Source organism: Mustelus asterias, chromosome 2 (assembly GCF_964213995.1).
Source record: "Mustelus asterias chromosome 2, sMusAst1.hap1.1, whole genome shotgun sequence".
NCBI lineage: Eukaryota > Metazoa > Chordata > Chondrichthyes > Carcharhiniformes > Triakidae > Mustelus > Mustelus asterias.
In genome coordinates, this window is record NC_135802.1 from 59,684,804 (window position 1) to 59,708,541 (window position 23,738).

Consider the following 23,738-nt stretch of genomic DNA (forward strand, 5'->3'; position numbering starts at 1 on the left):
CTCTCAAGCTATAACCCCTGGTGACAGGTTAGCAACCTGTTCTGGGAATTACGACTACGGAAATGGATGAAAGTCTGCCTTAGTGCACCACGAGGTGCGGGAAGAGAATTGGAATTTACTAATTCAGTGTTGTGTTTTTCTTAAAAAAAAATTGAATTACCCAGCATTTCTCAGTAAGTATTTTAATTAAACACTTAAAACACTATAAATGGACTAAAACAAAGCACAGAGCAGCAAAGCAAGGATTCCAAATGTATTTACTTAAATTTAAACACTTAAAGCTGCACAATATAAATTTGAGTTATTTTACAAAATACGCAATGATTATCTTTTGCTGCCTGTTGACAGCACATTCACCCATAAGACTGTCAATCCTGTTTAGTAAGAAGTCTCACAACACCAGGTTAAAGTCCAACAGGTTTATTTGGTAGCAAATACCATAAGCTTTCAGAGCAGAGCTCCTTCGTCAGATGGAGTGGATATCTGTTCTCAAACAGGGCACAGACACAGAAATCAAATTACAGAATACTGATTAGAATGCAAATCTCTACAGCCAGCCAGGTCCTGTTTAGTACAGTGAAAAGATCCAATGGGCATTTAGCTTGTCAATGATTTCACATGAATTACACATCATGGCCATGGTACTCTTGTCCAGTATAGGGTTGTCAACTCTGGTTTGGTGCGCTCCTGGAACATTGATCATTTGACATTTGATTATATGGCATTCAAAGAACAAAGAAAAGTATAGCACAGGAACAGGCCCGTCAGCCCTCCAAGCCTGTGCTGATCATGATGCCCTAACTAAAAAAAACCTTCTCCCCTTATTCAGTCTGTATCCCTTTATTTCCTCCCTCTTCATGTACCCATCCAGATGCTTCTTATATGTTGCTAATGTGTCTGCTTCCACCACAGCTTCTGGCAGCATTTTCCAGGCACCCACCACTCTTTGCGTGAAAAATTTCCCCTGCACATCTCCCTTAAACTTTCCCCCTCTCACCTTGAAGCTGTGCCCCCTGGTAATTGACACTTCTACCCTAGGAAAAAGACTCTGAATATCCACCCCGTCTATGTGTAGACCTCTATCAGGTCTCCCCTTAGCCTCCATCTTTTCAGTGAAAACAATCTTAGTTTATTCAACCTCTCATAGCCAAAACCCTCGAGACCGGGGAACATCCTGGTGAATCTTCTTTGCATTCTCTCCAAAGCTTCCATGTCCTTCTGATAGTGTGGTGACCAGAACTACAAATGCGGCCTAACCAAGGTTTTATATAGCTGCAACATAATTTCCAAACTCCTGTACCCAATGCCCGAGCTGATGAAGGCAAGCATGTCATATTCCTTCTTAATCACCTTGGCCATCTGTGTTGCCACTTTTAGAGAACTGTGGACCTCTGTGTGTTAATGTTCCTAAGAGTTCTGCCATTTACAGTACAATTCATACCTAAATTTGATCCTCCAAAATGCATCACCTTGCATTTGTCTGGATTAAACTCCATCTGCCATTTCTGTGCCCAAGTCTCTAATCTATCTATATCCTGTTGCATCTTCCGACAATCCTCGACACTATCAGCAACTCTGCCAATCTTCGTGTCATCCGCAAACTTACGAATCAGACCACCCACATTTTCCTCCAGATCGTTTATATATGTGACATTTACATCATTTATATTCAATGTGACATTTGCCCTGTGTATGAATATACTATTGTATTTACATCAAATGAGTATCTAAGGATCATCAAATCTCAAATAAAGGCCGGAATGTTACCACCAATAATGCCGGCGGGATTTTCCTATCCCACTGCAGTGAACAGAGATTTAGCCGGGCTCCAAATTCTCCAAACTCGCTGCAGCGGGAATGCAGCGAGAACAGCTGGTAAGATCGTGCCCAATATATTTGATGATTTCATAGTGAGATGAATAAAGTAATTTATAAATCAATAGAAGAATACAAAAAAAAGGTTTCAGGGTGAGTAATGCTTTAAAAAGTACTACCTTTGTGTCATTTTTTACAATATTGATCACAAGGAGTAACACCTAGGACTGGATTTTTACCACTGAGGTGGGTAATTAAAGTTTATTTATTAGTGTCACAAGTAGGCTTACTTTAACATTGCAATGAAGTTACTGTGAAAATCCCCTAGTTTCCACATTCCAGGTAGAATTTAGCATGGCCAATGCACCTAACCAGCACGTCTTTCACACTATGGGAGGAAACATAAGAAATAGGAGCAGGAGTAGGCCATCTAGCCCCTTGAGCCTGCCCCGCCATTCAATAAGATCATGGCTGATCTGATAGTGGTTTAGTTCCACTTACCCGCCCGCTCCCCATAACCCTTAATTCCCTTATTGATCAGAAATCTATCTACCTGTGACTTAAACATATTTAACGAGGTAGCCTCCACTGCTTCAATGGGCAGAGAATTCCAGAGATGCACTCCCCTCAGAGAAGAAGTTCCTCCTCAACTCTGTTCTAAACTGACTCCCCCTTATTTTGAGGCTGTGTCCTCTAATTCTTGTTTCCTTTCTAAGTGGAAAGAATCTCTCTGCTTCTACCCTGTCTAGCCCCTTCATTATCTTCTATGTCTCTATAAGATCTCCCCTCAGCCTTCTAAACTCCAATGAGTACAGGCCCAATCTACTCAATCTCTCCTCATAAGCTAACCCCCTCATCTCCGGTATCAACCTGGTGAACCTTCTATGTACTCCCTCCAAGGCCAATATATCCTTCTGCAAATAAGGGGCTCAAAATTGCACACAGTACTCTAGTTGCGGCCTCACCAGTACCTTGTACAATTGCAGCAAGACCTCCCTGCTTTTATACTCCATCCCCTTCGCGAAAAAGGCCAACATTCTGTTTGCCTTCTTGATCAGCTGCTGCACCTGTAAACTGAGTTTTTGCGATTCATGCACAAGGACCCCCAGGTCCCTCTGCACAGTCGCACGATGTAATTTTTCTCCATTTAATGTTGTAATGTTTCACCATTAAAATAATAGTCCACTTTACTATTATTCCTTCCAAAGTGGAAGCACCCAGAGGAAACCCACCCGGACACGGAGAGAACATGCAGATTCTGCACAGACAGTGACCCAGAGCCAGAATTGAATCTGCGTCTCTGGCGCTGTGAGGCAGCAGTGCTAACCACTGTGCCACCCATACTTGGATAGCTTGAGTTGTAAAATTTTCTCACTCAGCCAACCCATCTTGATACAAAGGGTCCTGTCACAACTCCGCAAAAGTCTGGTCCCTAGTAAACAGAACAAGTTTTTGTGACTTTTTACAACACATAGCAAGTTATAAAAATAATAAGTAAACCAAACATGCCTCGATTCATTGATTCCACCTTCCTACTGTTGAAACCCAATTTCAGAGACGTGCAGCTCAGTACTCAGGGAGAAGCATCAATGCTACCTTACTACTGGAAAATAATGCATCATACAACAGCACACATCGTAGGCTGAAAGAACTATCTTGCACTTGCCCAGTTTCTACTGCCCTTTGCCTTCCCCAGTTTGTTGTTCTCTCTCTCCCTCCTTTCCCATTTTCTGTTCCTCTCTCTTAGACTTCTCTGACTTGTTTTCTCTCTCAACCTCCTTCCCCATGTTGTTTCTCTTTCTCCCTCTACCAGGTCATGTTTCTCTCTCATCCTTTTCCTCCCCAGTTTGTTTTGCTCTTTCTCCCTCCCTCAGTAGCTCTCAGTATTTATGGGGCTGAATTTTAGGATCTAGCTTAGGTGTGAGGGCAGGTGGACAGCGGTGTAAAATGGCACCATGCCACCGTCTACCAGCCCATGTGGATGTTTTAAGTGCAGCGGGGGACATATTGATTAACTTGTATCCTGTGTCCATCGGAGCACCCCCCCCCCCCCCAACCCCCACCCCCCGCCCCCAACATTCCTCTTTCCTTCCCTCTCTGCCCTGTCCAGCCTGGCACTCTGGCCCCACACCCATCTTCAAGGCCTGCCAGCTGGAGAAGGCCAAGGATAGAACCTTGGGAGACAGCACAAGTAATGGTGTGGGAGCAGTAAGAGAAGCCATTGCAAGCAGTTCACTGGGTATAATGTGAAAGAAGGAACCATGTGAGAGCAGTCCCACCCAGCTGGATGACTGTGGAGAGGCATTAGAGGAGGATAATGTGGTCAACAGTATCAAAGTCATAGAATCATGGAATCCTTACAGTGCAGAAGGAGGCCATTCAGCCCATCAAGTCTGTACCACTCGCAATCCCACCCAAGCCCTATTTCCGTAACCCCGCATATTTACCCTGCTAATCCCCCTGACAGTAGGGTCAATTTAGCATAGCCAATCAACCTAACCTGCACATCTTTGGAGTGTGGGAGGAAACTCACGCAGACATGGGGAGAATGTACAAACTCCACACAGACAGTGACCCGAGACCGGAATTGAACTGGGGTCCCTAGCGCTGTGAGGCAACAGTGCTAACCACTGTGCCACCATGCTGCCCCAGTATCCATACAGGTTGAGAAGGACATGGAGGGAAAGTTTATCTTTGTCATAGTCACATTGGATGTCATTTGTGATTTGCTAAGAGCTGTTTTGGTAACATGGCAGAGGAGGAATCTGAATTGAATGGATTCAAACATGGGGTTCAGATGTGCACAGAGAAATATTAAAGAACATTTGGCCAAATAGGCTAGCAAGGAAGTGATGTGGTCCAGGCAGATGATTGGATTGTCTTAAGCTTAATGACAAAGAAGTCCAGGAGTGTGGGTGTTGCTACTAAGGCCAGCATTCATTGCCCATTCCTAATTGTCCCTGAGAAGGTGTTGGTGAGTGCCTTCTTGAAGTGGTTTGCTGGACCTTTTCAGAGGGAAATTAAGAGTCAACCACATCGGTGTGGGTCAAATGCATGCCAGATCCTTAGTTCAGGCCTCTGGATTACTATTCCACTCACATATCCACCATACTACTATACCCCCATGGAAATAACATTCAAGAGAGAGAAAGGAAACCGGTTCTGTGGTTTTAGAGACAGTTGAACAAATATGTTTTATCCCTTTCTGGCTCAACAACATTCCTGACATCAATGGATTTCCCAATGTGAACCCTCCTGTTTGGAAAAGGAGGATAACAACTGAAAAGACTCCAGGCAGGTCAGCTTAAATGCCCACCTTCCAGCACCTGCACATGCAGACAGAAATGATCAGGCTGTGTTTTGACGGAAGGTTAGTGCATACTCCAACATAAACAAAACCTGAGTGTACAGACAGGTGTGAAGACCTGACTGGCTGTTCTACTGCATGACCCTTCAGAAGGACCCCAATTACAGCATATCTTGTGTTGCATGAAAGACTGATATCAAGATAATAATCAGCCAACAAAGCCTTGTTAGCCACAACTACAGAAGGCCGTACCATTCACGTGTGCATGCCCCACTTACCTGACAATGTCTCTGGGCAACTCTATGTACAGGGTTGTTATCAGCAGGAAGACAGCTGTAGATTTGCTGTAATGTCAGATGCTGCTAACACACACCATACATTTAACACAACCAGTAGCAATACCAGTCAGCTGTTAAATAAGGGATTTACTCTTCCATTGTTTGAAACTTCTTAATCCCCTGCCCATGTGACATTGGAGAAAAGCTGCTAATGGATTGAAATGCCTTTCGAAGCTTTCTAAAGGCTTTCAGAATTTTTGTCACTCTGTTGGGAGCATTTCCTCATGTGGTGATCATCTTTAATTTCATTTACAAAGTTTTTTTGTTTCACCATGGAGTGTGCTGCATACATCTGGTCAAATTTGCACCTGGAACTATGAAAAACTGTGAAAATCACCTGACTCAGGAAGTTTCTCAGTTAGAGTCAATTGTAACATTCTCAACTTTAGAGACAGAAGGTTGAATTCAGGGACTGGCACACAACATCTAGGTCAACATTACAGTCCAGCATTGAGGGGGCACTGCACTGTTGGAGGTGCCTTCATTTGGATGAAACATTAAACTGTGGACCTGTCTGCCCTCTCCAGTGGGTGAAAAAGAAGAACAGTTGGGGAATTCGCCCTGGTGACCTGGCCAATATTTATCCTTCAACCAACATCACTAAAATAAATTAGCTGGTGATCATCACAGTGCTATTTTTGGGACTTGCTGTATGTAAATTGTCCACTGTCTTTCCTGTATTACAACAGTGCATGTCAAATGTTCTTCACTGTAAAAAAACAACTCAGGGTACCCGAGGTTGTGAAAGGCATTACACAATATTTGAATGACAATAGCAGGATTAGTGCCAGTGTGTAACCCTTTAGATCTGATCGACATCAGTAGTCAAAAATCATCCCTCGATTATCCTAAAATTACCCAAGACATGACTTTCCTATAAAACTCTCAGCATGAGCAACACAGTGACCCACACAAGCAAAATTCAAAATCCAAGAAAAAAAATTACGCTAATTATTAAAAAGCTTCTAAAACTAAAGTGATAAGAATAAACTTTACCAATCGGTTCTGGCTATCAAGGACCTGAGGGTAATAAATTCTTCATTGCTGGTGTAGTGACCTGTCCCTTTGTCAGTATTTCTCTTCTCGTCGTTCTAATAAACCTGTTAGTGTTTTTACAAACAGAAGACTTGCACTGAAGAAAATATTGGGATTATTCACTGGAGGATAAGATTGGACATTAATGACTTTTAACATTACAAACGACCAATATTTCTTACCGTTAAGCCAATTATAGCAGTTCCACAATGCCTCAGCTGAGCTCTATGGAATTGGCATAGACTGGGAGTAAACTCTCTGGGCCTCTTTGGCTCAGTTACTCAATGGATAAATTTGCTTAGCCACTGGAAGAGTATCTGATAATGTGATTACTTCCCAGGCTTATAGCATTGGAAATTTTCTTTGCTTTTTCACATGGATCAATTCCAAAATGCTATACATTAAAACATTACTTTTTGAAAATATTGTTTATTTTAAACACCATTTGCAAAATTATAGCATTTTAGATAGACTGAAAGCGTTGTCGCTATGAAGTCATTAACTCAAGGGAATTGAGATTCATTTACAGGATTTGTTTCCCTCACTGTCTGGCTCAGTAACTCATCACAATTAGTTACCCGATGAGGCCACAAGCTAAAATATTTTACCGAAATGAACACATGATGATTAAAATTACTTATAAATCTTCATAAAAACATAAAGTAGACTGTAAGTATTAACTGCAGGTATATTAATTACTATTAAAATTGGAGTGAGAAGTTCTTTGTCAAAAAGGGTTGTTACTAACCTTTACTTTAGACTTAACCACCATTCAAAATATCACACGTGAATGCTTTTACTGCAGGGAATCACATGAATGACAGTAAACTAGCCACTCATGATGCATCTGACAGAATATTTCCTTCATCTCACATCACTTAATTGGTATATGACAAGCATTTAATTAATTCTGCTACAAAATATGCAAAGCTTTAGGGTACCAACTCAATGTCAATTTAAAATCATGTTTCAGTGACTTTGCAGTGCAGGGATCTGCAGTTTGTATCCTGGAAAATAGAAGGATCCTATAATTAATATCCACATTGATGGAATAATAGCAATTCTTATTTTGGAATCCCATGGGGTTGCTTGTTGGAACATGAATAGTTCCATATCTTTGCAAACATCATCAATGTGGCGAAAGAGTGGCAGTCTCTTTTGCAGTTGTTGACTGCTCCTGAAGCAAGGCTTCCGTTTTAATCCCGATGGAGTGTTAAATTGCAGTCAGCGGCTAACTCCTGAGATGGTCCCTGAGGATCTCTTAAGGAAAGCTGTTGAGGATAATGGTGACCTTTATTCCAACTAATCGTATAAGGTGATTGATTAATTCCTTATAGGTCACTGAGTCTTAGCTCAGCCTAGAGATTCAATATGGCCATTTCTGGCTAACTTCCTTGAGGTGATCGCTTCCACAGATTCAGTAAGTCTTATACCATGTCGATTATTGGCTGTCTGCTGTGCCACTATGCACAATGGCTAACTTTCTAATTCTTTCATTGGGTGTGGGTGTCATTGGCAAGACTCATCCCCAATTGCCCTTGAAGGTGGTGGTGAGCTGACTTCTTGAACTGCTGCAATCCATCTGGAGTAGGCACACTCACAGTACCATTAGGAACAGAATTTCAGAATTTTCTGATCCAGTGACAGTAAAGGAATGGCGATATAGTTCCAAGTCAGAATGGGATGTGGCTTGGAAGAGAACTTGGTGTTCCCATAGGTATGCTGCCACTGTCTTACTAAGTGCTAGAGATGGCAGTGTTTGGAAGGTGTTGCTTAAAGTTTATTTATTCGTCACAAGCCGGCTTATATTCACACTGCAATTAAGTTACTGTGAAAATCCCCTAGTCGCCACGCTCTGGTGCCTGTTTGGGTACACTGAGGGAGAATTTACCATGGCCAATTCACCTAACCTGCACATTTTTGGACTGTGGAAGAAAACTGGAACACCTGGAGGAAACCCACTGAAGTAGTCTTGGAAATTTACTGCAGTGCCTCTTGTAGGTGGGACACACTGCTGCCACAACGTATTAATGACAGAGAGAATGTATGTTTAAGTTGGGGCATGGGTGCCAATCAAATTGACTGCTTTGTCTTTAATGGCATCAAGATTCTGGAGTGTTGTTGGAACTGCACTCATCCAGTAAGTGGAGAGAGTGTTCCATCACACTCCTGACTTCTATCTTTAGTGGGTAGACTGGCTTTGATATCCATCTCTTATCATCACAGTATTCGCATGGCTGGTTCAATTCAGTTTATAGTGAATGGTAACCCCCTTGATCTATATTTTGCAATGAAACTATAGTAATACTTTGAAACGCTTTCTCCAGCTAATACATTGAGCTACAAAAGAAGCTGAGAATTGGGTCCCTAATATGTAAGGATATGAAGTGTTTAGAAAAACAGGGAAGAAAAAAGGGAGGTGGTGTGGCAGTACTGATTAAGGAAAACATTGTAGTGTTGGAAAGAAGGGATGCCTGTGAGGGGACACGGACCGAATCCATTTGGTTAGAGTTGAAATGCAAAAAGGGTACGATTATAATACTGGCGGTATTTTACAGGCCTCCAAATAGAAGGAGAAAGAAATAGAGGAGTAAATCTTCAGGGAAATCACAGAAATGTGCAAGAACTATAGTGTATGGGATTTAATTTGATTTGATTTATTATTGTCACATGTATTAACATAGTGAAAAGTATTGCCGCTTGCGCGCTATACAGGCAAAACATACCATTCATAGAGAAGGAAACGAGAGAGTGCAGAAGGTAGTGTTACAGTCATAGCTAGGGTGTAGAGAAAGACCAACTTAATGCAAGGTAAGTCCATTCAAAAGTCTGACAGCAGCAGGGAAATAGCTGCTCTTGAGTCGGTTGGTACGTGACCTCAGACTTTTGTATCTTTTTCCCAAAGGAAGAAGGTGGAAGAGAGAATGTCTGGAATGCATGGGGTCCTTAATTATGCTGGCTGCTTTGCCGAGGCAGCGGGAAGTGTAGACAGAGCCAATGGATGGGAGACTGGTTTGCGTGATGGATTGAGCTACATTCACGGCCTTTTGTAGTTCCTTGCGGTCTTGGGCAGAGCAGAAGCCATACCAAGCTGTGATACAACCAGAAAGAATGCTTTCTATGGTGCATCTGTAAAAGTTGCTGAGAGTCGTAGCTGACATGCCAAATTTCCTTAGTCTTCTGAGAAAGTAGAGGCATTGGCGAGCTTTCTTAACTATTGTGTCGGCATGGGGGGACCAGGACAGGTTGTTGGTGATCTGGACACCTAAAACGTTGAAGCTCTTGACCCTTTCTACTTCGTCCCCGTTGATGTAGACAGGGGCTTCCTGAAGTCGATGACAATCTCCTTCATTTTGTTGACATTGAGGGAGAGATTGTTGCCGCACCAGTTCACCAGATTCGCTATCTCATTCCTGTACTCTGTCTCGTCATTGTTTGAGATCCGACCCACTACGGTGGTGTCGTCAGCAAACTTGAAAATTGAATTGGAGGGGAATTTGGCCACACGGTCATAGGTGTATAAGGAGTATAGTAGGGGGCTGAGAATACAGCCTTGTGGGGCACCGGTGTTGAGGCTGATCATGGAGGTAGTGTTGTTGCCTATCCTTACTGATTGTGGTCTGCGAGTTGGGAAGTTCAGGATCCAGTCGCAGAGGGAGGTGCCGAGGCCCAGGCCACGGAGTTTGGAATAATCGTGTTGAAGGCTGAGCTGTAGTCAATAAATAGGAGTCTGACATAGGTGTCCTTGTTATCTAGGTGTTCCAGGGTTGAGTGCAAGGTCAGGGAAATGGCGTCTGCTGCGGACCTGTTGCGGCGGTAGACAAACTGTAGTGGATCCAGGTAGTCCGGGAGGCTGGAATTGATTCATGCCATAATGATGGATGTCAGAGCCACCAGCCGATAGTCATTAAGGCACGCTGCTTGGTTTTCCTTAGGTACTGGGCTGATGGTCGTCTTCTTGAAGCAGATAGGGACCTCAGAATGTTGCAGAGAGAGGTTGAAGCTGTCTGTGAATACCCTGCCAGCTGATCCGTGCAGGATCTGAGTGCACATCCGGGTACCCCATCCGGGCCAGTCGCTTTTCGTGGGTTGACCTTCAAGAAAGCTATTCTGACATCTGCAATGGTGACCCCAGATACAGGTTCATCCAGGGCTTCCAAGGTGGAGGGCATGCTCTCGTTGACCTCTTGCTCAAAACGGGTGTAGAATGCTTTGAGCTCATCAGGAAGGGGTGCGTTGGAGCTGGCGATAATTGCCCAAACATCAATTGGGATAATATTAGAGTAAGTGGAAAGGAGGGGGAATTTTGGAAATGCATTCAGGAGAACTTTCTTGATCAGTTTGTTCTCAGTCCAACTAGAAAGGAGGCACCACTGGACTTGGTGCTGGGAAACAAAGTTGACCAAGGAGACCAAGTTGTGAAACTTGAGTAAGGTTTAGGTTAGTAATGGAGAAAACCAAGGAATAATTTAAAGTAGAACATTTCGATTGGAAGTAGGATTATTTTAACAATGAGAATGGGGTCTCACCAGAGTAAAATGGATAGTCAGAGGCTTTTTCCCAAGGCTGAAATAGTTGCCACAAGAGGACACAGGTTTAAGGTGCTGGGGAGTAGGTACAGAGGAGATGTCAGGGGTAAGTTTTTCACTCAGAGGGTGGTGGGTGCCTGGAATGGGCTGCCAGCAACGGTGTTGGAGGCGGATTCGATAGGGTCTTTTAAGAGATTTTTAGATAAGTACATGGAACTTAGTAAGATAGAGGGTTATAGGTAAGCCTAGTAATCGCTAAGGTAGGGACATGTTCGGCACAACTTTGTGGGCTGAAGGGCCTGTATTGTGCTGCAGTTTTTCTATGTTTCTATGGAACCAAAAACTGACTATAGTGGAACAATCTATAAGGAAACGTTGCTTCAGGTACATGTTAGGTACCTTCCAAAAAGGTTGAAAGGTAGGGGAGCCAAACAAGGCTCCTTGGATGATGAGGGAAATGGAGATTATGATAAAAATATAAAAGGAGGGTGTCTGATGCATGTCAGGTGAATCTTTCAACTGAGAACCAGGACAAATACAGTCTGCTGAAGGGGTGAAGAGGAAAATAAGATTAGCAAAGAGTGAACAAGAGAATAGAACGGTGGTTAACATAAAAGGGATTACTGTAATATTTCTGTGCCTGGAAGGGTAAAACCTATAAGATTCATGCTGGACAAAGGTGTTTATATGTATGGGGGTTGGCTCAATCTCCGCTGTGAGCTATGATGTGAAGAGTAAATCAGCCAGCAGAAGTATGTGGGCCTTGTTTGGCAACTGCAGGCCCTTTTAAGGAAAAAAAAGCTTTTTTGTTCTTAGTTCAGCTGAATTTGATTGCAGTTGGAAATAGGACACTGGGGAGTAAACATCTTTCAACTCTGCCAGGAAAAGACTGGACAGGACAGGAGCTGCAAAGAGGCAGACTTCTCAAAGAACCAGTTACTGTTCAGATAAGTAGGGAATTGGAACAGAAAGACTGTCTTAAGATGACTGAAGTCAAGCGAACAGAGACCAATGTATTATTCAGAATTCAAGGAAGAGTAAACAAAGTGTTCCCAGTTACAAAGCAGTAACCAGATTTAAAGTGGGAAAACAGAATCAGAGATAAATCAAAAATTTGATGCCATATTAATCAAGTCTGGGGATCGAGAGTTAAAACAATTGTGAACAGTTTGAACAGCAGTTAAGACAAAGAAATCCTAAAGGGGGTGATGTAAAGTCTGGGTACGGGATTCACCCTGAAAAGTGGAACGGAAGCTTTGTTTAAAGGTCTAATTTGGAAAACCTGGACTGAATTTCAGAATGCAAACAAGTAATGGAAAGAATTATTGTGAAAGAAGATTTTAAAACATTTGTGGGACTGGAGTTTGGAAGCTCTCATGTATCTGGGAGGACTCTGATGAAAAATCCATAGACACTAACTTGAGTTCAGAGCAGAGTGTATTAACCTATAGCCAATCTGTGTGTTTAAAGGCATTGTGGCCAGAGGTTTACCACCTCGCCCGCCATGGGAATCAGAGGAGGCAAGGGGCGGACAATGGAAGGTCCGTTGACCTCGGGTGGGATTTTACGGTTTTGGGACGAGCAAGGTCATAAAGGCGCACCCTGTGTGTTAATGAGACCATTGGAGTTTAAAATGAACTTTGTAATCTGTGTTAATCTTAAAATGTGTGTAATTGTTAGGATAAGGAGGGAGTAACGGGGTGTTGTATCATAATCCAATATTTTCATGTTTAATATTTTTTCTTGTTAGGGATCCTGTGCCTCTATTCCTCCTCGTTTTATAAGTAAAAGTTATGGTCTTTTGAGCCTGGATTCAATTCTGGAATCTTCCTGTCCAGTTATAACATCAACTGGGATTGTAACAATGTTTTGTTCAGAGCAGGTACCGGGTTGAAACTGAATCACTTTTGCTGTATGTGGTACCTGGAAGTTCCTTATTTGATTCCATTTTTATCTGTTGGATCATAGTCAAAGTATTATTACCTATGGATTTCTTCCCATCCCCTCACTGTCAAATCTGGAATCCCCGAAGGATTTCTTTTTGGTCTAATCTACTTTGCTATCTACCATGGTGCAAATTGGCAACAATACCCATTGACATAGGATCAGCATCCAACTCCATATGGCTTACAATCAGCTCCACCACACGCCTGTGCTATTAAACAGCTTGTCCCAGGTTAAGCATCATGAAGGCTGAGCCATTATCTTAGGTTCCTTCTGCAAACCAGCCACTGTCCCTGGTTAAGCGAGATTGTTAACGTTGGCATCCTAATGTATCCTGACTTGAGCATTTAACTGTATTATGCCCATCACTAAGACTGCCTTCTTTTGCCTCTGTATCATCATCCTATATCAGCCTTTCTGTTGCTGCAACTGTCATCCATGCCTTTGTCACCTCCATAAATCCTTTCACCTCTCTCTCTCCTTGATGATTCATACCGATTCTCGCTTAAACAATGTCTCAATTTTAAAATGGTCACACTTATTTCCAAACCCATCCATGGCCTTGCTCCCTCCTTAGCTCTATACGCTCCCCCAGTCCCATAACACACCAAGATGTCTGCACTACTCTAATTCTGGACTCTTGAGCATCCTTGATTTCAATCACCCCCACCATTTGCGGCCTTTGGCTGCCTAGGCCCAAGCTTTGGAACTGTCTCCCTAAATCTCTCCACTTTGCTTTCCACCTGTAAAACACTCCTTAAAATCCAGCTCTTTGACCGTACTTCTGGTCATCTGATCTATTAGCTCCTTAAGGGTCACATTTTGGTTGATAATGCTCATTGGCAGCACCTTGGGATGTTTACTACATTACAGATGCTGTACAGTTACAAGTTTTTGTTGCAGTTAGTTCTCCATTTGTGTTGTGCACATATCTACAAATACATCTGGCTTGGCACGGGGTTTATTTTTTAAAATTGCGCAAATTATTTTGGGTCAAACCAGCTGCTTCCAATTATTTTGTTTGGTCACATGACAAGAGGGTAACTATGACTCAGATCAAAATCTCTCAAAATTGATGGCACTGCTCCAGTTTAATGCTACTGTCCTTGCCAGTCTTTCTTCTGTTGAATGTCACTATCATAAATAAAAGCAACTGAAACAAAATCAAAAGAATGCTGGCATTCTTCTGTCACTCTACATTTCCAGTGATGCCAATGATCCCACTACCACAGTCTTGAAGATTACAGTAGTCTTCAATTCAAGGTTTGTCTAAGCGTTCTTCACCAACTTGGAACAATTGTGGGATGCGGCGATTATTTTGATTCAGGTACTAAGGTGAAAATTAACTTGTTTTTTGCGCTGCCTTTGTAAAAGGGCTGCCAGGAATTTCCTCCGAATGGAAGATTGCTACAAAACCCAGTTAACTGTATAACTGGATTTCTGCCACATTTCCACCAAAGTTGTCATGGCCAATTAGGAGGCAGCCAAAGGAAATTCCTGGCCAGACATTTGAAAGAAAATAAAGGAAATCACACAAGCTAATCAACAGCCAATTAAGTAATTGACAATTTTATAATATATTTTCACTGGGGAAGATTTTCTATTGAGAATTTGTTTTCTAAATGATTACACAGCCCGTTTAAGACAACGCCTTGTATTATGTAGTTTGGATTTGGCTTGTCATATAGTCAAAAATGCAACAATTCTGATCTATGCATTTGGTGAGTTAGTGCCAAATATTGAGGGGAATCCTTAGTTATCCCCTCTATCATCATATGATGCTAAAATTCTGATGCCATTCTGCTGCATTTGTTAAACAACAGATTGTATGAAGAATGGAAAACTTGGCTTTTAATATAGCGTTTATTTTGAATTAGTTTACCGTACACCATTAGTTTATTATCCAAAAATATTAAAAGAGAAAGTATAGGGGAAATAGAGTACTTTTGGCTTAACGTACTCCCACTTTAGAAAAGAGTAATTATTTATTTATCTGTTGAACATATATTAGAATTTGTGGTATGAGACAAACATTCACTGTCCATGTTTTGTGTGTCAGAATTTTTGAATCATGCTTTTTATGTCAACATTTATAATGTAACGAACACCATGAGATGATTCTCTGTTCCCGCTAGCTGGAGGTGGGATCGCTCCTGGCCCATTGAATTGGGAATCGCGCGAGGTGCCAAACTCATTGCGGGTTGGAACTTAATCCTCCAAGATGTTATCCCTTCTCAGGGTGTCCTCCCTCAAGGCGCCTCAAACCTCAACATTTTGCGCCCTTCACTGGGGCCTGCCAGCATGGCACCTGGCAAGATCCCCACCCAAGGCACACCAAAATACTGATCCAGCGCTGCATGCCTCTGTCCTGAAGTGCTGTCAGCCTCAGATTGTTTGGCAGCTCTCTGAGGCAGGACTTTCCGATCCAGAAGGGCAAAGTCCTTAACAGCTGGCTGTTAAATAGGGTAGTTTCAGACAGCTGGTGTCCCTCCCCACCCCCCTTTTATCCAGAGGAATCTAGCACCTCGTAAAATTCAATGCAGTGTGACCAAGACCCCAAACAATTTTAATCCTTTTACTTCCAGCTTCAGGCTACAGCCGGCAAATATAATTTTGAGGAATGTCCTCGATCGGCTTTATTGCAAACACCGGACAGGAAAATTTCAAATTGGCTTCAGTGCAGCTCCAGGGTCACTTGACTCCAGAGAATTACATTTTGGCCAGCAATGCAGTTCATGTTTCCTGGGGCTCAAAAGCTCCATCTCATCCTGCATTGTAATTTGCTTAATTTCTATCTCCCTCGGTTTGCGATGGAACTGTTATAGGACTCATGGGGACACTCCACTCAATTGCTGACACTCGAGAAATATAGTAGAATTACAGGTGCCACTGAAACCGATTTTAAATTATTTTAATATTGTAGTTAAAATGTTCTACACTGAAGCTTTGCCTTAAGGTAATTTAATTAGCTCAAAATTGAAACATAGCGAGGTATCCTTGCATATTCAGAGTGCTGCTGTAAATTACTTCAATTAATAATTTGAAACATTTGGCCTAAGCTTCACACAATTTCTACATCGAAGCATATGTTTAATAGTGGTTACTTAAGACACAGCGATTCATCTCTCCTAGTACATATTGCATACTGTGCAAAAAGTTAAATTACAGATCCCGATTGGTTTGGCTATCTGGATTCAGCAACGCGGTGTGAATGCATTTTTAAAAATGAGAAATATGGGTTAATAATTTGATAGCCCCCAAGAAACAGTGAGGGAATTGAAATTCATGATCAACCTGAACCTGTTCAAAGCAGCACAGAAATTTAATTCAACTCCACAGAGTCCATAGGTGGGGACTGGTGATGTGTTGGAAGCAAAATGACATCCACACCATGTGCTGGATACCAGCTTGGAGAGGGTGTCACATTGGATGTAACTCCTAATCTTTGCAATGTTTGAGGAAATAATTAATAATAATACTTTTGTTCTTAACACAGAATAGTACAGCTCCACAGGAGCAGCCCCTTTGACCCACGATGTTGTGCCGAAAGTGACGCCAAATTAAACTAATCCCGTCTGCCTGGCCTTGGTCCATATCCCTCTATTTGTTACATATTCATGTGCTTATCTAAAAGCCCTTTAAATGTCCCATGCAATTTATAAGAATAACCTTTGGTCCTTAATCAATCTCAGGAGTTATTATTTTTGTTGAAAGATAAAATCAAGAGAGCATTGGCCAAGTATTCACGCTCATTGGGTGTTCCTTGTTTATGTAGTAACTTCTCAGCGAGAGAAATTTAGTTTATGAATGATTGTGGTGCTAAGAGCTTGTTTCTTTTCAATTTTACGCAGCTAAGAATATCCAAACTAATCTAGCACTATACCAGCATCTGGAATTACTTATATCTTAAAATTAGTGTCTACACTCTTTTCTGCCAACAGAATTACTCAGTTACCATCTCCATGTGCCATAAAATAATAAAATAACAGTTTTTATGCTGCTTTAAGATGGTCACAAGAAGACAGAATTACATCATAGACATGTGGATGGGACTTTAAAAATTTTTTTCACACAATGTGGACACCGCTGGCTAGACTAGCATTTATTGCTCATCCCTAATTGCCCTCGAGGAGATGGTGGTGAGCTGCCTTCTTGAATCGCTGCAGTCAATGTAGTGTAGGTATAGCCACAATGCTGACAGGCATTTCCAGGATTTTGAGCCAACGACAGCAAATATGCTTCCAATGTCAGGATGGTGTGTGCTTGGAGGGGAATGTCCAGATGATGATGTTCTCAAGAATTGACTGCTCTTGTCCTTCAAGGTGTAGATGTCAGGGTTTGCAAGGTGCTGTTGAAGGAGCCTTGTTGAGTTGCAGCAGTGCATCTTGTAGGTGGTACACACTACTGCCACCGTGCTTCAGTGGCGGTGAGAGTGAATGTTTGTGGATGGGATGCTAATCAAGTGTGCAGCTTTGTCCTGGATCGTGTTGAGCTTCTTGAGTGTTGTTGGAGCTGCACTCTATCCAGGCAAATGGGAAGTATTCCATCACACTCCCAACATGAGCCTTGTAAATGGTACACAGGATTTGGGAAGTCAGCAGGTGAGTTACTTGCATCAGAATTCCCAGCCTCTGAGCTGCTTTTGTAGCCACCCTATTTACTTAGCTGGTCCAGCTCAGTTTCTGGTAAATGGTAACCCTCAGGATGTTGATAGGTATTTGTTATTCTTGTTGGGCATAAGAAAGCATTTTGTACATCAAAGTCACCATCACTATCCAAGCTGAAAGTTTGAATTATTAGCCGTTGCTCTCCAAATCTAGGTTCAAAATTTCTATAATTAAGTCCTCAACTCCTTCAAGGTATCTGTGCCCTTCCAATTCTAGCCCATTGCGTATTCCTGATTTTAATCATTGATGGAATTGCTTTCAGCTGCCTGGGCTCTATACTCTGGAATCCCCATGCAAACCGCTCTATCTCTTTACCTCTTTTACCTCCTCTCATCCCCTAAGATGCTCTTTAAAACTTACCTTTTGGTCAAACTTCTGTTCAGCTGCAGTAATATTCCTATCCGGTTCAGTGTCAAATTTTGGTTGGTAACACACCTGTGGTGTGCCCTGGGTTGTTTTACTACATTAAAAGTGCTGTATAAATGCAAGTTGTTACTATTATTGAAGGCACAACATTCCACTACTTATTTGATCAATAAATATTTACATACACAATAGATCAGATGCTTAGCTAGGATTAGAATGTATAATAACTGCACTATTATAACAATTGCATGATGTTGTAGTAGGAGTTTGGCTTCAAAAGCAGTTGTGATGCATTTGAAATTCACAATAGTGTGGATGTAGATCAAATTTAATTACTGGAAGTTTCACAGGCAAAGTGCATTAATTGGCAATAATAGTTTGCAATGCATCTTTGCTCAGAATCAGATTTTAGCATGCAAAACAGCTGGTTAATAACACCCGGCAGTTTCAGAGACCATAGGCAGGATTTAGTGCAGGTGCAGGGATCAGACAGGCCCAAAGGAGAGGGGGGGGGCTAACCCAATTCGACAATTCGAGGAACCTGGGGCTACAACATGCCAGCAGCAGTCAATTAGTTATAAAGGGTGGGGGCTGCCTGCCCCAAGGGTTGCTGGCCATTCAGAGACGTCTGGGAGAACCGGGGCCAGTCAGGCAGGCCCCAGCAAGGAGAGGTGGGGTGTTAGCGAGGACAGGCAGTGCCATAGCCAGTCACTGACAAAGCTTAAGAGTACTGAGCACTCACCCTCCCCTGTGCTTGTGCACATGCATCAATGACAACAACCTTCAGGCCTGCTGGTACAATTAATTAAAACCAGCATTGCAAATGTACTTGCACACTAAGTTGCTTCGTTGATTAAATTCAATTGACAATGACTAATAATTGAATTAATAGTGACTACATATAGAATAATGACTAAAATATTAATGATTTGAGGATAAAGCACCCACGATGGGAACAAATAGTGGGCATTTTGAATCGATGAATGGTGTTGAGGTTAACATCTTAATGTTCAATGCAGGACATCACGTGAGGGCAGTGTCGTACAGCACACAGACAGGTCTGAGAGGACTTCATTGGTACTGGCTGACCTGGATAATAACCGACATTGAAGCTACATGACACCACTCACCCTCTAATCTTCAATGGATGATATCAACATCACATAAAATCATTTCTGTTGGTTAGTGATCGATGCCCATAAATAAACACCCGTAGGGTGGAATTCTCCCAAAAAATCTCGAGTGTTGAATTTGTGTGAAAACTGGAGTAATTCATGTCATTTTTTTCAGTGGGAGTTCAGAGAAGAATCTCCCACACTCTGTGCACTGCAGAGGCCATCAGCGTGGATATCATTAAATTTCAGGGGATGGGGCCTATCCCTGCTGGAGAGGCCGAAATCAGCACGCTGAGTGATCCACTGCGCATGCATCGATCTGCCAGTGCCGAGATGGCACCACACTGATGGCCTCCCGCTTAATCACTGGCCAGTCCCGCAAACTCTGCAATGTCCAGCCTCAACATCACCCCCGGCCCACTGCGATCTCCAGCCCCCCACCCCCCCCACCGATTCCCCTGTCCATGACAGAATCCCCCACGCTGCAGTCCTGACCACCCCCCTGCAGTGCCGACACACCCAGCAGGTGACTGCTTCCCCCCACCCCGGCTGACCGCCCGATCGCTGGCCTCCCTCCTTCCCTCACTAATCCTTATGCAGGGTGGTAGTGGGATCCCCCATTCCCACTGATCATTCCCTAGGCCCCATGGCCAAGATGGCATATCAGTGGGAAGAAATAAGACATTCCATCCAGCATTCTCCCCTCACCATTTTTAGGCACCCCCCCCCCCCCCTCAGAGAGCTGGTAAAAGACAGCCTCAGAAGCAGAAATATTACAATTTTCTGAAAATAAAAATACTGCTTTAAGTCTTTACGCGAATGGTGTTTTCTCTGCAATTTATTGGATGATAAACCTGAACAATGTGCTCATAAACTACAATATCCTCCTGGACAGCAAAGAATGCTGCGGTACACATAATAATTATATTATTCACGTAAATTACTCTAGATATGAAGTTAGTCAAACTTTAATAAACATAGTTTACGATCTGATAATAAAAAGCACAGAAGCTTAACAGGCTTTTATTTGGTTGGAAGTACTGTATTTGCAACAATTTTTAATTCCATCACTTTTTTTTATCTGCTGTAACTGATTATTAGTTTAGGTTGTATATATTTGTTCAAACCTCTGCAAAATGTAGATTAAATTGAGCTGTATGCCACTAGAACCCTTTCATACATTTCTCCACAACACAAATTATGGACTGCATTTTCGAGATGGGTCAGAATTAAAAATATCCCCTTTGGTCAGCATGTTGACTCCCTGGCTCCATTCCCCTCCAGACAATTTTTGTGGAGGTGGGGTTGGTGGCCAGCAGGGTTACCAGCCCATAGGTAGAGTCTAGATGATCAGTCTCATTAAAAGCCTGTTTAAGGGTAATTAAAGGAGGGTCGGTGGCATTTTCAAATCAGTCTCTCGATTCCCTCTGGTAGTTGGGGCCAGTTTAGGTACCCGGCGTGGGAACCTAACAGTAGGCTGGGGATGCCCAGCACTCCAGGCAAGCCTGTGGGGGCCTTCTTGCTTGTCTGGGTATTGGCGCAGCCATTGACCACACTGTAGAGGGTCTTACCCCTTTCCACACTGGTGGCTTACCAGCAAAATCCATTTTTTAAATTAAAGATTTAATGACATTAGAGAGAAGGATTTTAGAAAAACATGTGTGAAATATTGTGTACACAGATCAGAGAGGTTTGAACTTGATGAATGTATGAACCCCTTGGATAGGGTCTCAGGTCACCTTTGGGAGAGGTAAGGCATCTTTTGGGATTGTTAAAACTGAACATGATCCTGCAATTTTTATGCACAAATTGATTAGAACTGTCAAAGAGCTGTCCAGTTGTCAAGGAACTGTCCACTGTCAGGGAAATGTTAAGGTGCTGTCCAGCTGACAAACCTATCCAAGAAGTTGGGCCGACACGATGACACAGTGGTTAGCACTGCTGCCTCACAGCTCCAGAGACCCGGGTTCAATTGCAGCTTCAGATGACTGTTTGTGTGGAGTTTGCACATTCTCCCCGTGTCTGCGTGGGTGTCCTCTGGGTGCTCCAGTTTCCTCCCATATTCCAAAGATGGTTAGGTTGATTGGCCATGCTAAATTGCCCCTTAGCGTCAAGGGGATTAGCAGAGTAAATACTTGGGGTTACGGGGACAGGGCCTGGGTGGGATTGTTGTCGGTGCAGGCTTGATGGGCTAAATGGCCTTTTTCTACACTGTGGGGATTCTATGATTCTAAGTGTCAAAGCTATCAAAGATGTCAAAGCTGTCCAGGAAGCATGGACCCGTCACTCTGCCAAAGCTACCCAGAAAGTATCAACACTGTCAAGGAACTGTCCAAGGATACTAGGTGAGTTGGCATGGAGGGGGTAAGGGCAAGACTGGTGGGTGTTAGGCATGGGGGTTTGGCATAAGTGGGCCTTAAGTTGACATGGGTATATGGGGGTCATGGGGATTGGTAGGGGGTACTCAGTTGGTAGGAGGTGTGGAGAAATTAGGGGTGGGTAGAGGAGTATTAAGTTGGCACAGGAGATATGAGGACATAGGTGTATGTGGTGGGTCATGGTTGGCATGGAAGGGGCACAGTTGGATGTGGCATGTGAAGGGGGTGCGTGATTGAAGGCTGGAGAAAAGTTATTTGTTCTATTATTATGTCTTAGTTATTTAAACAGACAGTACTGGAGCACAGAAGCAGCAGGCCTTGTGCCCAGCCCACCTCTACAGCAGGCACCGTTCGCATTCATTCTGGGGTCACCCTGCCCTGACTCCTGTTTTAGCCCCCTCCCCTGCCCCCCAAAAAATCCAGCTGTGGACATACATTTTTGAAGTTTGCAGAGTCAGAAAGTTTTAAGATTGTGGGGGTATGGGGGTACTACAGTGTTAAAGATTCCACCTTTCAGATGAGAGTTTAAATCAAGGCTCAGTCCATCCTCTTGGGAGTACATGAAATGCATTATTTCCAAGTGAAGCAGTGAATTTCTCCCCAGTGTTTGACCAATATTCTCATCCCTCAACCAGCATCATTAAAACAGATCATGTGGTGATTATCAGATTGCTGTTTGTGAGGCCTTGCTGTGTAAAAATTGGCTGCCACTTTTCCTATAATACAACAATGACTACACATTAAAAGTACAGCATTGGCTGTAAAGCACTTTGGGAAAGAGATTACAAATATCAACTATTACTTTCCTCCTTTGAAAGAAAGTACTAACAGGGCATGAAAGTTCTTAACAAATTCAAGTTAAGATGGTGTGACGACCTTGGCCATATCAAGATTGGATATTGTTTTAAAAAATGTTAGGTGAATTTGAATTTAAGAACGCCAGTATTTCTTTCTTTCTTGCCATCCATTCACTTTGAATCAAGAAAATTTATGATGTTTTCTGCAGGGCCAGTTCTTGCCAACAATGCTCTGGAATCCTGTTGTGCCAAAAGCCAATATAAATTAACAAATCAATGTTTATTCAGTGACACGAACTAAAACTCAACTCAATATAAACAATAATTCCTGAAGGCATTGGAAGTGACAGCCTCACACACTGGATGCCAACCAGCAGTCTGTCCTCATGACTTACGGTAGACAAGACAATCAGAGCCGAGGGCGTGGCCACACTTCACTGTGTACAGGGAAGCCTTGGCTTCCACAATGTGGCCTAAAAATCTCAAGCCACTATTAGGACTATGGGACTGCATTTCATTAGGGGTCATTCAACTTGGCCCAAAAGTCCACGCTGTGCAACTTCAAGCCCTGAAGATGTCACGGTACAGTGACATTTTTGACTATCAAACAATCAGCAAGCTACCTGTTATATACCATCTGAAATTAGATGACTTGATCACATAGAGAGTGGTGAGTGCCTGGAATGCTGCTGCCAGAGGAGGTGGTGAAAGCAGGCACATTAGCAACATTTAAGAGATGTCTGGATCAGTGCATAAATAGGGAGGGAATAGAGGCATATGGACCTAGTAAGAGTAAAAGGTTTAATTTTAGTTTAGTTAGGGGATTATGATTGGCACGGGCTTGGAGAGCCGAAGGGCCTGTTTCTATGCTGTACTTTTCTTTCTTCTTTGTTCAATATTGTGTGTGCCAAGAAGGATATGGACTGTGATGAAGTAAAAGGTATGAGCTGCATTGAATGACAGAAATAGGCATAATTATCCCAGTGGAAGAGGCCACAGAATGAGTTTCAGCAATGGTAGCCGCAGAGAAAATGATGGTAGGGTCAGGATACATGTCGAGCCTGTACATTTAAACAAAGCGCTACTCAGGTCACATCACCCCATGAAGACAGTTTAACAGGCCATCTCAGACATGTCACAGAACATTTAGTGTGTTAGATGCAAAATGCGGATTTTGGCAAATCCCACTGAATCAGGCATCCTCAGGATTGACCATATTCATGTCCCCGGTGGGCAGATAGCGTTTTCTCCGAATGCCAAATGGTATCTCTACTGGCAGTAATGTTTTTCAGTACCTTATGGGACAGCTCTTTGAAGATCAACCATGTGAAGTCATAGTTGTTGACGTCCTGATTTGGGGTCGTACTGTAGCTGAACATGATTAGCATCTTCAGCGTGTCTTAAACAAAGGCAGGGATCTCAATTTGAAGCTCAACCCTGCAAAGTG

At 42.8% G+C, this 23,738-nt stretch overlaps 1 protein-coding gene across 1 annotated transcript in view; it reads right to left on the minus strand.

Annotated features, from left to right (window-relative positions):
- plcl2 (phospholipase C like 2) overlaps nucleotides 1-23,738 on the minus strand; it is a 260,838-nt gene that overhangs the window by 34,689 nt on the left and 202,411 nt on the right. The window lies entirely within an intron of this gene.